The 14319-nt window shown below is 34.8% G+C and overlaps 1 protein-coding gene across 3 annotated transcripts in view; it reads left to right on the forward strand.

The window, feature by feature from the left end:
• Positions 1 to 14319, forward strand: part of LOC114093381 (basic helix-loop-helix domain-containing protein USF3) — a 233341-nt gene that overhangs the window by 10056 nt on the left and 208966 nt on the right. For all 3 annotated transcript variants that reach the window (XM_071615334.1, XM_027936052.2, XM_027936051.2), the window contains one exon: positions 12916 to 13040. The gene's annotated coding sequence lies outside the window, so the exon portion shown is untranslated. The remainder of the gene's footprint in view (positions 1 to 12915; positions 13041 to 14319) is intronic.

Genomic DNA, 14319 nt, shown 5'->3' on the forward strand with positions numbered 1-14319 from the left:
TCCTTATATCAAAGAAGACATTTGGCATTTGTTTTTTAGGGATTAGCTAGCTTCACTTAGCATAATCTGCTCTAGTGCCATCCATTTCCCTGCAAATTCTATGATTTTGTCATTTTTTAATGCAGAGTAATACTCCATTGTGTATAAATGCCACATTTTTTAATCCATTCGTCTATTGAAGGGCATCTGGGTTGGTTCCACAGTCTTGCTATTGTGAATTGAGCTGCTATGAACATCGATGTAGCAGTGTCCCTGTAGCATGCTCTTTTTAGGTCTTTAGGGAATAGACCAAGAAGGGGAATAGCTGGGTCAAATGGTGGCTCCATTCCCAGCTTTCCAAGAAATCTCCATACTGCTTTCCAAATTGGCTGCACCAATCTGCAGTCCCACCAGCAATGTACAAGTGTACCCTTTTCCCCACATCCTCGCCAGCACTTGTTGTTGTTTGACTTCATAATGGCTGCCAATCTTACTGGAGTGAGATGGTATCTTAGGGTGGTTTTGATTTGCATTTCTCTGACTGCTAGAGATGGTGAGCATTTTTTCATGTACTTGTTGATTGATTGTATGTCCTCCTCTGAGAAGTGTCTGTTCAGGTCCTTGGCCCATTTGTTGATTGGGTTGTTTGTTCTCTTATTGTCTAATTTTTTGAGTTCTTTGTATACTCTGGATATTAGGGCTCTATCTGAAGTGTGAGGAGTAAAGATTTGTTCCCAGGATGTAGGCTCTCTATTTACCTCTCTTATTGTTTCTTTTGCTGAGAAAAAACTTTTTAGTTTGAGTAAGTCCCATTTGTTGATTCTAGTTATTAACTTTTGTGCTATGGGTGTTCTATTGAGGAATTTGGAGCCCGACCCCACAGTATGTAGATCGTAGCCAACTTTTTCTTCTATCAGAAGGCGTGTCTCTGATTTGATATCAAGCTCCTTGATCCATTTTGAATTAACTTTTGTGCATGGCGAGAGAAAGGGATTCAGTTTCATTTTGTTGCATATGGATTTCCAGTTTTCCCAGCACCATTTGTTGAAGATGCTATCCTTCCTCCATTGCATGCTTTTAGCCCCTTTATCAAATATAAGATAGTTGTAGTTTTGTGGATTGGTTTCTGTGTCCTCTATTCTGTACCATTGGTCCACCCGCCTGTTTTGGTACCAGTACCATGCTGTTTTTGTTACTATTGCTCTGTAGTATAGTTTGAAGTCTGGTATCGCTATACCGTAAAGGCTCTTATGTTGAAGTCTTGGTCCTCAGTGCAGCTGTGTTCGTGGGTGAGGCCTTTGGAAGATTTGGGTAATAAGAGCTCCAGTCTTGTCCATGAATTAATCCATTTATGGACTCATAATTTGGGAGGTGGTGGAAACTTGGGAGGGGAGCTACTTGGAGGAAGTAAGTCCTTGGGGTGTGTCCTTCCTTTAGCCATGGCCCCTTCCTCTCTTTTTCTTTTATCTACCATGTAGTAAGCAGCTTTGCTGCACCACCCACTTCCCACTCCCACCATGATATTCTGCCTCACCACAGGCCCAGAAACAATGGAGCCACATGAACATGGATCAAATCCTCTGAAACTATGAACTAAAATAAAATCTTTCCTCCTGTAAGTTGATTTTCTTCTGGCATTTTGTCACGGCGACAGAAAGCTTACTATCATAGTAATACTAGAGTCAGTTATACTACAAAGGAAGCTTATTAATGATCATAATAATACTTTATATTTAGGAATTTAGCTATATTAGTTATAGAGGTGCATTGTTTATTCACCAAACAGTTGAGTAATACAACTGTGCACACATTGTATTAGGCCCTTGAGATTCTAAGACAAAGTTGTCCTCTTCTAAAAGAACTTATATAATGAAAAATTCTAGTTAGGCCACAAAAAGTAAGAAAATAAGGATACACCATAATTTTGAAAAACTGGGAAGAGTATCATGTTCAGATCAGAAACTTTGAGGAATTTGTGAAAAACACAGAATGTAAATTCAGATTGATTGCAAAACTGTGCTGTGTGGAGAAATAGTCAACCTAATTCAGGCTTAAAGAGGAAAGATTTTCCCAGTACAATTCTGGTAAGCCCCAGAGCTCAAAGACTTCAAAATTCACAATGGTTTGAAGGTGGCCAAAAGCTACCAGGTAACATTAATTGCCATATTTGAGAACAGCTGTATCAGGGACTGCTAGAACATGCTTATATAGGTTGGGTTATCTCCAACATGGGCTTCAGGGCCAAAGAGAACACCAGGGTACCAGAGAGAACTGGTTGCTATTGTGAATGTGAATTTCTTTCCTTCAGAGGCATCTCATGGCTGCACACCTCTATTCTTATATGATACTTTTGATAGCCAGAACTCTTACACTCAGTATGCACCTTCATGGCAGGGAGGAATGATTTTCACACAAAAGTGAAGCAGTTGTGTAGTGGTAGGTGCACATAAAAATAACCTAGGGAGTTTGGCACATTGGTATACATCCTAATCCTAGCAACTTGGGAGGGTAAGGCAGAAGGATCACAAGTTGGAGGCCAGCCTGAACAACTTAGTGAGGCTCTGTCACAAAATAAAAATTTAAAAAGGCAGGGAATATAAATGTAACTCAGTGGTAGAGTACACCTGGATTCAATCCCCAGCACTGCAAATAAAAACAAAAAATTACCTAGGTATTTATTTATTTATTTATTTATTTAAAAGTGATTGTCATAGTGCAGCTAGAGTTGGGACCCACTGTGCTGGGAAAACCAATATTAGCCACCAATCTGATTAATTGAATTCAGAATCACAATATATTTAAGGAAAATCAACAGAATGAAAGAGACATCACACTGACCAAACAGAGGAGCCAGACTTTGAGAAAATAAATTGAATGTTTTAGACAAAAAAATAATTTTTTTGTTCAAAAATATCTTCAAAGATTTGAGAGAATATAATTTCCACAAAATAACAATGTGTGCTGTGAAAGAGAAATGAGAAAAAGAAAGTTTGGGGAAATTCAATCTGATTTTTGAGAAAAACTTAAAGTAGTAGGCTAAATGGCAGCATGGTTGTTAACAGATGACTAAATTAATGAACTAGAAAATCAAGTCAAGGAATTCTTACAAAATATGGTGCAAAAGGAAAAGAAGAAAATGATGCATTGTTGAGGCATGGTGTACAGATCCAGGAGGGGAATTAACATTCTAGTACTATATTCCAGACAATTTTAATAAGTCCCTGTGAGGTGAATGGAAGACAGTTGGTGGGTGATAGAGTATGTTGAAACTTTAGTAGTGGAAAGAGAGGAGACAATAAATACAGGTTTAATAGGGGAAAAAAGGTTTAAATTTTAATACATTTGGTTCTCTGTATCTGTAGGTTCTATATATAGAGATTTGACTAACTTTGAAAATATTCAGAAAGGAATGGGAATGTAACTCAGTGGGAGAGCTCTTGCCTAGCACATGTGAGGCCCCACACATGCACGCGAGTACACACATACACACAAAAAAATAATCATAATTAAAAATAAAAAATAGAGAAACAAATTGTATCTCTAATGGACATGTTTTTCATTATTCTCTAAATGATAAAGAACAACTATTTACATAGCATTTACATTGGAGTCTGTATTATAGGTAATTTAGAGGTGATTTAAAAATATCCAAAAGGATGTATTTAGATTATATGAAAATACTACACCATTTCATATAATATACCAGAGCATTCTCTGATTTTGGTATTCATGGAGGGTCCTGGAATCAATCTCCTGTGGATTCCAAGGGGTTACTGTTAGGATATTTGAGATTATAAGTATGTGACTCCATTTCTCTGTCTCTCTGTTTTGCTCTTCTTTGAGGGTCTATTTTATCCTTACACTGGCTTCCCTTTTTTACAAGATGTCTACAAGTTGGAATTACATGCTTTCTCTTTTAATCAGAAAGAAAAAGCATAATTTTCCACACCATCAAAGAAAGTCCTACCTTTGTTCTAATTCACCCAACCTGATACCAAACCATGTGGCTGGAAGAAAGTCACTTGCCAAGACCTGCTACAACCTGGCACTGAAAGCACAAGTGCCATCTTTTGGAGAGGTTACATCAGTGACAGTTTGGGGTTTTCATGAAATGAAGAGAGGAAAATGTAAATGTCCACTGCAGTATGTTTCTTAAAATTGTTAAGGGACACTCATGAGTAAGATTGAAATAAAAGGAAAAAAATTGAGGAAAATATTATTAGGCAAGTAAACTAAAAATAGATAAGGGGAAGAGAGGGAAAAGTATGTGACCAAATATAACAAAAATTACAATAAATATGACTGAAATAAATTCTTGCTTTAAAAATGCATTTATAGAAACAAATCTCTAGATTTATGTTGTTTCAGACAATTTAAAATAAAGCAATGCCAGAGGGTTAAAATATGTGTACATACTCCTAGCAAATGAAAGAAAATGCATGGTAATATTGTTATTAGACAAAGTTTAATTCAAGATAAGAAACAATTTCTAAAGTATTTTGTACCTAAGGAACTAATAATATACACTCATGGAACAATAAATAAAAATATGTAAGAGCTACAAAGAAAATATCAAATTCAAAAAAGTAGATATTATTTATTGCCAAACATAATACAAGAAAACAGTTAATAAAATAAGTAAGTAAATAGAAGAGTAACCAAAAAGGAAATATAACTATTTGGAGAGCTCTTTAGTCTAACTCGGGTTGAAGAAGATGTAAAAATTGGAGTTAAAGTACTGGGGAGGTTGAATAAATGGTAAAATGTTTGCTTAGTGTATGTGAGATCCAAAGTTTGATCCCAGTACTAGAGAAAAAAAAAATGAAATTACAAGGAAGAAAAAGTTGAGGTAATAATAAAAGAGAAAATCAAAGAAGATAGGTAAATATTTATAACATCTGAAAGGTATTCAGCTTTACTAGTCATAAAGGGGATTCAAATTAAATAATACTATGCTACTTTTGTTGCCTTTGGATTGATAAAAATTTAAAAGGTATTTATTACAGATATTTTTCCAGCATGGTTATCTATATAAACATATTATCACATGCACAGAAATTTTTTATAAAACTGAAATCATGCTATTTGTCATTTGAAATATTCTTTATTTTTAAAGTTGATGCCAAATTGATTTCCAGTGGGAGAGATTAGAATTGAAGAGGTAGTATTGGATATTTAATAATTTTCATCAAAAAAAGAAGCATTAGGGGTAATATTCTTTTATTTTTCAGTATTTTATTTACTTTTTTATTTATTTGGTGTTGGGGATTGAACCCAGGATCTTGCACATGATATACATACTCTGCTACTGAGCTATACCCCAGCCCATTTTCAGTATTTTAAATATATCAACAATTTAACAGCAAGTCTTCCTTCCTCACGGGCAATCCTTCCATAGATACTCTCATTCCAAAGGGATAGATATTATATACAATAGTTCATAACTTAAAATTAAAAAAATATATATAATAATATTAGTTTTCTAGGACTGCCATAGCAAAATACCAAAGACTGTGTACCTTACACAACAGATATTCATTTTCTTATAGTTCTAGAGGCTAGGAGCCCAAGATTAAGGTGTTGGTAAGTTTGGTTTCTTATGCTTGGCTGGCAGACTTGGCTTCTTGCTGTGTGCTCCCATGGTCATCCTTGTATTTGTGTTGTCTGTGTCCTAATAGCCTCTTATAAAGACACTTATCTCATTGGATTAGGGTCCACCATAACAACCTCATTTTAAGTTAATTACCTCTTAAAAATTCTTTATCTCTAAATATAGTCACATATTGAGGCACTGGGGTTTAGTTAGGATTTCAATATATGAATTTAGGGGAGCATAATCTAGTTCTCTGGATACATACATACATACATACATACATACATACCAGTGGTAGTATCACTGTATTGTATGGATGGAGATATTAGTTTGAATCATCTGAAACTGAGGTTTCAAAAGGCAAAAATGATTGTATATAGGCAATTACAGGTAGTTCAATATAGTACTGAAGTTTAATCAGTCTCTTTTGATGAGAGTTTAGGTATATCCTTATCTTTTGGTATTTCAGACAATGTTGCAGAGAATATCCTTAAATAAATGTCATTTTGTACACATAGGAATACATCCTTAGGGTAAATTTCTTGGAATTATTGCATTAAAGATCTGTGTGTTTATGTGGAACAGTTGTGGGCAGATGTATGCACCCTGCTGCAGGTCTTCCTGACTAGGGCAAGACTGCTTCTGTAGGAGGAACTGGAGCTATAAGGCTACAGGCAAAAGTCAGAGGCTGAGGGAGAAAGAAGATACTGGGTCAGGAGAGGCATTGTCCACATCAGGAGAATTTTATTGAGATATTCTCAGTGAATTTTTCTGTGATTAAAAATTTTTGTTATATAATTATGGCCAGTAAAGTCACGGGATCTGCCCTGAATTTTATGCAAGAAGTCGGATCACCATATAGAAGAGATTTGAATAGGCAGTGGAAAATATACTATTTGAATTTTATGGGTCTTGTTCTCAGTGTGACACTTATATGTACATAAGTAATTGCTTGGACATATGTAGGAAAATGTGTGGAACTGATACCACCAAATTGTTAAAAGTAGAAAATATTGGTATTTCATTTACAGTTATGCTGCTTAAAGTTTTTACAAAGAGCAAGGATTAGTTTTGCAATTGAATTTTAAAGAAGCCATAAAATGTGAAGTTCTCTCCAAATTTAGTTACAATATAATTTCTATGCCAGAAGTATTTGTAGTTTATGTGGGGCAGAACAAGGAAAAGGTTTAAAAAATGTCAAACTGAGCCTGGAGCATTGGCACATGCCTGAGGCTGAGGCAGGAAGATTGCAAGTTCAAGTTCAGCCTGGTCAATATCAAGACCCTGCCTCAAAATAAAAAGTTAAAAAGGAGCTGGAGATGTGGCTCAGAGATAGAGTGCTTGCCCAGTGTGTGCTAGACCCTAGGTTTGATCCCTAGTATGGGGTGGTGAGGAGCCAAGCTGTTTACAGTGGTTATCCCTTATGAGTGGGACTGTAGAGCAAAGAAAATTTTCCATTTAAATTTACTCTGCTGTATTCTTTGAAAATAATTTGTTTTGCAAACTGATTACTTTTGTAGTTTGAAAATAAACATTTAAAACTGTATCCAATAAATTATTCCTTTGACTCATGTCTTTTTCTTGAGATATAGGTTGGCTGAGCTTCACATGAAATTTCTTTCTAGTGTCAGAACATGAAATAATGAAGTGCATTCCAAGAAGAGAATTTTTAACCTAAGATGCTAGAGAAGATGGTTACAGATAATAGCTCATATAGCAAAATAAATATAGCATTTATGGTATTGTAAATGCATAATCATGATTTTCATTATTTAATGAAATGGAGAAATGTTCATATTAAGTAAAATTCAGAATATAAAGTTGCTTATGGCCCAACATTTGAGAAAAATCAGATGTACAGAAAAAGATCCAGAAAGGAATTCCTAAAAATGCAGAGTGAAAGATGTAATGAAGTAGTTTTCTATATTGCTTTGTTTTGTAGCTATATGTTACTTTTATTATAAAGTAAAACCATTGGAGCAAGGTGATCAAAATAAGCAGAGTTCTTTTGTTATAGAGTGTAAAAGGACAGTAGATGCAGACCAGGGATTTAAGCTTTTCAGTGGATCATATACTAATCCGGTAGGGGAAGTTATTTTGACTGGAAAAGACTGTAGGTTGCTGGAGTTCTCAGATAAAGCAATAGAACACATTTAAAAACTGTATCTGTGTAACCATTCCATAAATTTTTAAAATAATTATAAAATATTTAAGAATGCATTAAACAATAGTAAAATGAAATTATAGAGATTGAAAGTATTCTGAAACCATAGATAAATATTTAAGCAATAAATCGCAAAATATTTCCTTTTTAAATTATTTTAAATTTTTTAATCATTTTTCTTTTTTGACAAAATATTTTCAAATCAAAACATTTTAATTATAACTTGACAATTTAAGGTAAGAATTAGATTTTTGTTAATTTAATTTATATATTTTTACAATGCAAAGGTTTGAACCCAGGGCCTTGCATATGTGAGGCAAGTGTTCTACCACTGAACCATATCCACAGCCCCTTAGATTTTTATTTTTTGTATCTAAATAACACAATTTAAATGAACCCTTTTCACTATTGTAATTTGCTTGTTGGTGGAAGAAAACATGGTTTGCCACTGAACTGCTAGATTTGGTTTTCTCCTAAGTACTTGCCAGCATCACTTACTCTGGTTGCCTCTCATTTTCCTTAAATGGAGAGATTGGATATGGTTGGTAACTAAATAAAAGTTTGAAATTATGTGCTGAAAGAAATCAGTTGCATATAAACTGATGAGGAAGGAAAGAGCAAATGAGTAGAGAATTTCAGATTATCTATAGACTTTCATTAAAGAGCTCCTTTTTTAACAGCTTGACTAGATATAATTCACATAAAGTTTACCCATTTAAAGCGTAATTCAGTAGTTTTTAGTATATTTACAGAGTTATGCAACCATTACCATAATCTAATTTTAGATTAGATTATGACATAATTGATTATGTCTCTTTCTCCATTCTAGACTTTTGGTATGAATGGAATCATGTAATATGTAGGCATTAGAACAACTAAATATATATGTGAGAAAAAATGAATTTTGACCCTATCTCAAGCCATATGTAATATGGATCATTGACCTAAACATAACAATTAAAAATATATACATAGAAGCAATCACAGATGAAAATCTTGGGTAAATGTTTTTCTTTGAACAGGATGCAAAAAAGAATAATCATAAAAGAAAAAACTGACATTACTTTTCATCAAGAAATTTTGCTCACACGAGAAACTATAAGAGAATAAGTAGGCAGACTATATAATGGGAGATAATATTTGCAAAATATATCTCAGTCAAAGGACAGATGTCCAAAATGTATAAAGAATATAATATGTGAAGACTTTCAATAAATCTGTAATAAAAAGGTATAAAACACAATTTAAAAATTGGCAAAGATATGAACAACAAAAGATGTACAAATAGCCTTAATATGCACATTAAAGTGTTCAATATCATTAATCATCCAGGAAGTGCAAACTAAACTGAGATGGTACTATATTTCTACCAGATTGGCTAAATTAATAGACTGACAACATCAAATTTTGGTGAAAACATAAAGCAACCATAAGTCTCCTACATTGCGGGTTAGAGTGTAAAATGATATTATCACTCTGGAGAAAGTGGGATATCTGTGGATATTGCCTTTCATTTGTCTTGGGTGAATACCAGGGAGTGAAAATGCAGGGTATATGATGAGCATTTCCACTCCTGTGTATTTACCCAAGAGAAATGAAAGACAATATCCATAAAGAGACTTAAGAATGTTTATGACAGCTTTATCCATAATAGCCAAAACTTGCAAACATCCCATGTATCAACAGAAAAAAATGAATAAACACACTGTTATAAGTTCACACCCATTTATAGGTTTACACTTGTCAATATGAAAGAACAGACTACTGGGTGAATTTTGAAAACATTATACTGAGTGAAAACTTGACTCAAAAGAATTCTCAGTTAATATATTTACATACAATTCTATGGTGAAAATAATTAGGACAGTGGTTTCTTCTAGAATAGGGGAAGGAATTGCCTAGGAAAGATCATGAAAGAATTCTCCCATGATAATGTTATGTATCTTCATGAGGGATGGGTCACACAGGTGTGTGTATTTGTCAAAGCTCACTGAATTTAGTACTTAAGAGTTGTGCACTTTATGTGTGAGTTTTACTTGTAGCCTTTCAAAAGTGCAGCAGGAGAAAGACTGGAACTAAATTATTAGTCAGATGCTTAAAATTTCATCAGTTAAAGATTCCTGCTTCGAAGTTCTGGAGAAAAGAGAACCTTTACCAGGTGTTGGTAGAATGTAAATTAGTATAGCCATTATAGAAAACAGTATGGTGGTTCCTCAAAAAATTAAATATGGAACTACTGTATGATCTGGCAATCCCATTACTGGGTATATATCTAAAAGAAATGAAATCAGTCTATCTATCAGATATCTGTACATCCATGTTTTTGTAGCACTATTCAGAATAGTCAAGAAATGGAGACAACCCAAGTGTTCATCAGCTGACAAAAGGATAAAGAAAATGTGGTACATATACACAATGGAATTTGCAGCAACAAGGATGGAAATGGAGATTATTAAAATAATTAAAATAAGCCAGGCATAGAAAAACAAGTACCACATGATCTCACTCATGGGTGGAATCTAAAAAAAAATGTATCTGATAGAAGTCAAGAGTAGAATTGTTACCAGCAGTTAGAAAGAGTAGAGAGAAGGGTAGGATGGGGAAAAATAGATTAATGGGTATTAAGATGCAGTTAGTTAGAAGGAAGAAATTCTGGTGTTCTGTTGCATAGTAGGGTGACAGCTGAGAATGATAATTTGCTATTTATTTTTTTTTAAAGCTAAAGAGGATTTTCAATGCCTTCATCATAAAGAAATGATAAGCTGGATATGATGGGACATACCTGTAATCTCAGCAATGCAGCAGGCTGAGGCAGGAGGATGGCAAGTTCAAGGCCAGCCTCAGCAACTTAATGAGGCCCTAAGCAAATTAGTGAGACCCTGTCTCAAAAATAAAGAGATCTGGGATATGGCTCAGTAGTTAAGCACCCCTGGCTTCAAGGATAAAAGTTTGATAGATTTACCCTGATTTGAACATATACAATGTATAAATGTATTGAAACATCACGTTACTCCCTAAATATGTACAATTTCTGTGTATTAGTTAAAAATAAAAGTTAAAAAGTCTAGAAATAAGTCTAATAATGAAAAGCAGAGCAGTAGTTTTCTGTGAATAGAGGGAAGAACAGAGAGAATAGATAAGAAGTTTTAGTTAGGTGATAGAGGAATTCATTTTCTTGCTTGTGGTGATAGCTTCTTGGGTATCTATACACCTTAAATAAGTACAATTTATTGTATGTATTTATTATATGTCATTATACCTTAATAAAGGTGTTTAAAAAAACAAAACAAAAAAGATATTTCTGTGTTTCCAAATTTTCCCTGTAAGGAATCACCTAGGGCATTTATTAAATTTTAGACTTCTCCCTTTGAGATTGGATTCACTGAGTCTGGAAGGAGCTGAGAATTCGTATTTTAAAACAAGTACAGTTGTCCTTGGATATCTATGGGGGATTGGTTCCAGGATCCTTCTTGGATACTAAAAGCTGAGGATGCTCAACTCACTCATTAAATACTGTAGGATTTTCATATAACTAGCACTCATGTATTTATCTATAAAATAAATATATATTTACATATAATAAATCTATATTTATACTTAAATAGATATATGTGTATATGTTTATTTAGATATGCTGGGGGCTGTTATTCCTTGTGCATGCTAGGCAAACTTATACTGAGGAGCTGCACCCCTAGCTGCTCCTCCTTTAAAGCATCTCTACACTACTTACAATATTCAATATCACTCCTTCCAGGTGCCATGTAAATGCTATGTAAATAGTTGTTTATTGTTTAGGGAATCATAAAAAAAGTGTGCACATATTTAGTACTGATGAAGGTTTTGTCCCAAATAATTTTGATCCATGGTGGATGAATCCATAGATGTGAAATCCAGGGATACAGAGGGTCAACTCTACCTATAGGTAATACTTAATCATCCAGAATGTTTGGGAAACATTGCCCTAAAGTAGAATTAATTTTCTCAGACTTTTTTGTACTGGGAGGGAGAGAAAGATGGAAAGGGAGACAGCCAGGGGAGAAAGGAAGAAGGAAAATTGCCCAAGGAACTTGTTGAAAATGAAAACCTCTGGGTCCTCCCAAACCTTCTCATTTGTCAAGTCTGGGATAAAGGCCATAAATAAACACACACTCAGTGTGTGTGTGTGTGTGTGTGTGTGTGTGTGTGTGTGTAGTATACACACATATATAGTATATATGTGTATATATTGAGAAAGAGAGAGTGTGTACATACAGTGGATAGGTCTGAGGGCTGTTTTCTAGTGTCATTGCCTTGAAGGAAGGTCCATGGGTAAGTTTTGTCACTTTTACAGGTGAGAAGGTAAAAATAGGAAATGAAGATAATTTTAGAATTTTAGAATTAAGAACATACATGGAGGATTTTAGGTAAACTACAGGCAGTGCACCTGCATAAGAGTAGAGGGAATCTCCTCCCAGGTGCCATATATTGACTGTCAGACAATCAGCTTTGTGGGGTGGAGTATGGGTAACCCATTAGAAAGGACTTTTTTTTTTTTTTTTTTGGTACTGGGGATTGAACCCAGAAGCATTTTACCACTGAGCTAAATCCCAGCCCTCTTTTTTGGGAGGACAGGGGATGGGTGGGTACCAGGAATTGAATTCAAGGGCACTCAACCACTGAGCCACAACCCCAGCCGTATTTTGTATTTTATTTAGAGACAGGGTCTCACTTAGTTGCTTAGCCTCTTGCTATTGCTGAAGCTGGCTTTGAACTCCTGATTCTCCTGCCTCAGCCTCAAAAATTAAAAATAGATTTAAGGCAAGATTACAGGATTACAGGCAAGAGACACCATGCCCGGCAAATCTCTAGCCCTCTTTATTTATTTATTTTTAAAATTTAGAGACAGTGTCTGGCTAAGTTGCTTAGGGTCTCACTAAGTTGCTGAGGTTGGCCTCAAGTTTGTGATCCTCCTTCTTCAGCCTCTCAAGGTACCAGTATTATAGGTGTGCCCCATTGCACGTGGCTAGAAAAGGACTTTTGAGAGCAAAGGCATTCATTTACTTCTAGGTGGTAGGGAGAATTCAGGATATCCCACATGTCACAAAAACATCTGCATGCCATTGGTTGCCAGCCCTTGTCCCATGTGCTGCTACTGAATACCTAGAGACCATAAACACCAACTGGTTTTTCTCTTTTGTAGAAAGAAGAAAACATAATCTATAGACCATCTTCTGGCAAAACATGATAGATTTGGATCAGAAACGGGAGGTATTGGAAGCCAGGAGTCAAAAGTAAAGAAACTCTGCAAGACCTTGGGTGGAAGAGGTAACAGAGATTGCATGCTTATTAATTAATTAATTAATTTATTATTATTATTATTATTATTATTATTATTATTATTATTCAGTTACCTGATATGAGTGTTCTAGGCCCATTAATTGTAGAGAGAAGGTAGAGTAGGCGAATAGGAGTGAATTGCTGGAAATGGGTCTCAACCACACATTTCTCTGTGGTGTGCTTCAGTCAGTACTTTCTGACAGCCTCTTGCCTGCATTCTTTTTACTTATTTCCCAGGACCCTTCCCCTCCTTTCTGTGGCTGGAGCTTACCCTGAAATACCTCATTAATAATCATAGCTCACATTTATCAAATTGTTATTACTGTCAGGTACCATAGTGTTGTGCTCTCTTTACATTCATTCCATTTTCAAAATAACCCAATAACATAGACAAAATATTTGAGATTTCAAGTGGTTAGACAACTTGCCTAAGACCTGATAGCTAGGAAATAGCAGAACCAGATTTTAAACTTATGTTTTCTGACTTCATACTGCATACTTGCTGTCTTCTTTCCTCTTTCAGAGGAAAAAGGGCAAGCCACACTAGCACTTCTTCCAGTATACCAGAACATGTACCCCAACTTGGTGGACCTCTTTTGGAAGGTGTTCAGTTCCTATAATTTAAAAGCATTAAAATTTTTGTTATGAAGTTTTTGACAATCAGAGAAGAGAAAAAAAAGCATTGCTGACCTTTTATAACTATAATTAATAATGTTTCTACTTCCAGGATTTCCCTATATATATGTCCATATTTCCCTATGGTAACATGTTCTTTATTAGTATCCTGATATTTTAAATATCAATAAGCTTTTTATGCCTAGATTTTAATGACTCTCAAATGATAACATGAGACTTCTAGCAGCTTAAAGTTCAGCTAATGAATAAATCCTTGCTTCCATGTAAGGAATATTACATTTGTTCACTTGTCACTTCTGTTTTTTGTTTTTTGTTCTTTTCTGTATTCAGAGAGGGGGATTACTGTTCTAGTGGAATTTATTTATTTATTTTTAATTTTGTGGTGCTGGGGATTAGAACCCAGGGCCTTGTGTATGCAAAGCAAGCACTCTACCAACTGAGCTATATCCCCAGCCCCTAGTGCAAATTTTGTATTACATTTCAGTTTCATGAACAAAGAATGTACTTTTCCAGCTTAAGAATGTTTGACCTGTCTTTCCAGATATTGTTAAAATTCACATCTCCTTTGGGCTTTTCTTGGTTTCCAAGCCCACAATGGTATTTTTCTACTCCAGTCTTCTCAAGCACTTTC

The sequence above is a fragment of the Marmota flaviventris genome, chromosome 8 (assembly GCF_047511675.1).
Source record: "Marmota flaviventris isolate mMarFla1 chromosome 8, mMarFla1.hap1, whole genome shotgun sequence".
Lineage (NCBI taxonomy): Eukaryota > Metazoa > Chordata > Mammalia > Rodentia > Sciuridae > Marmota > Marmota flaviventris.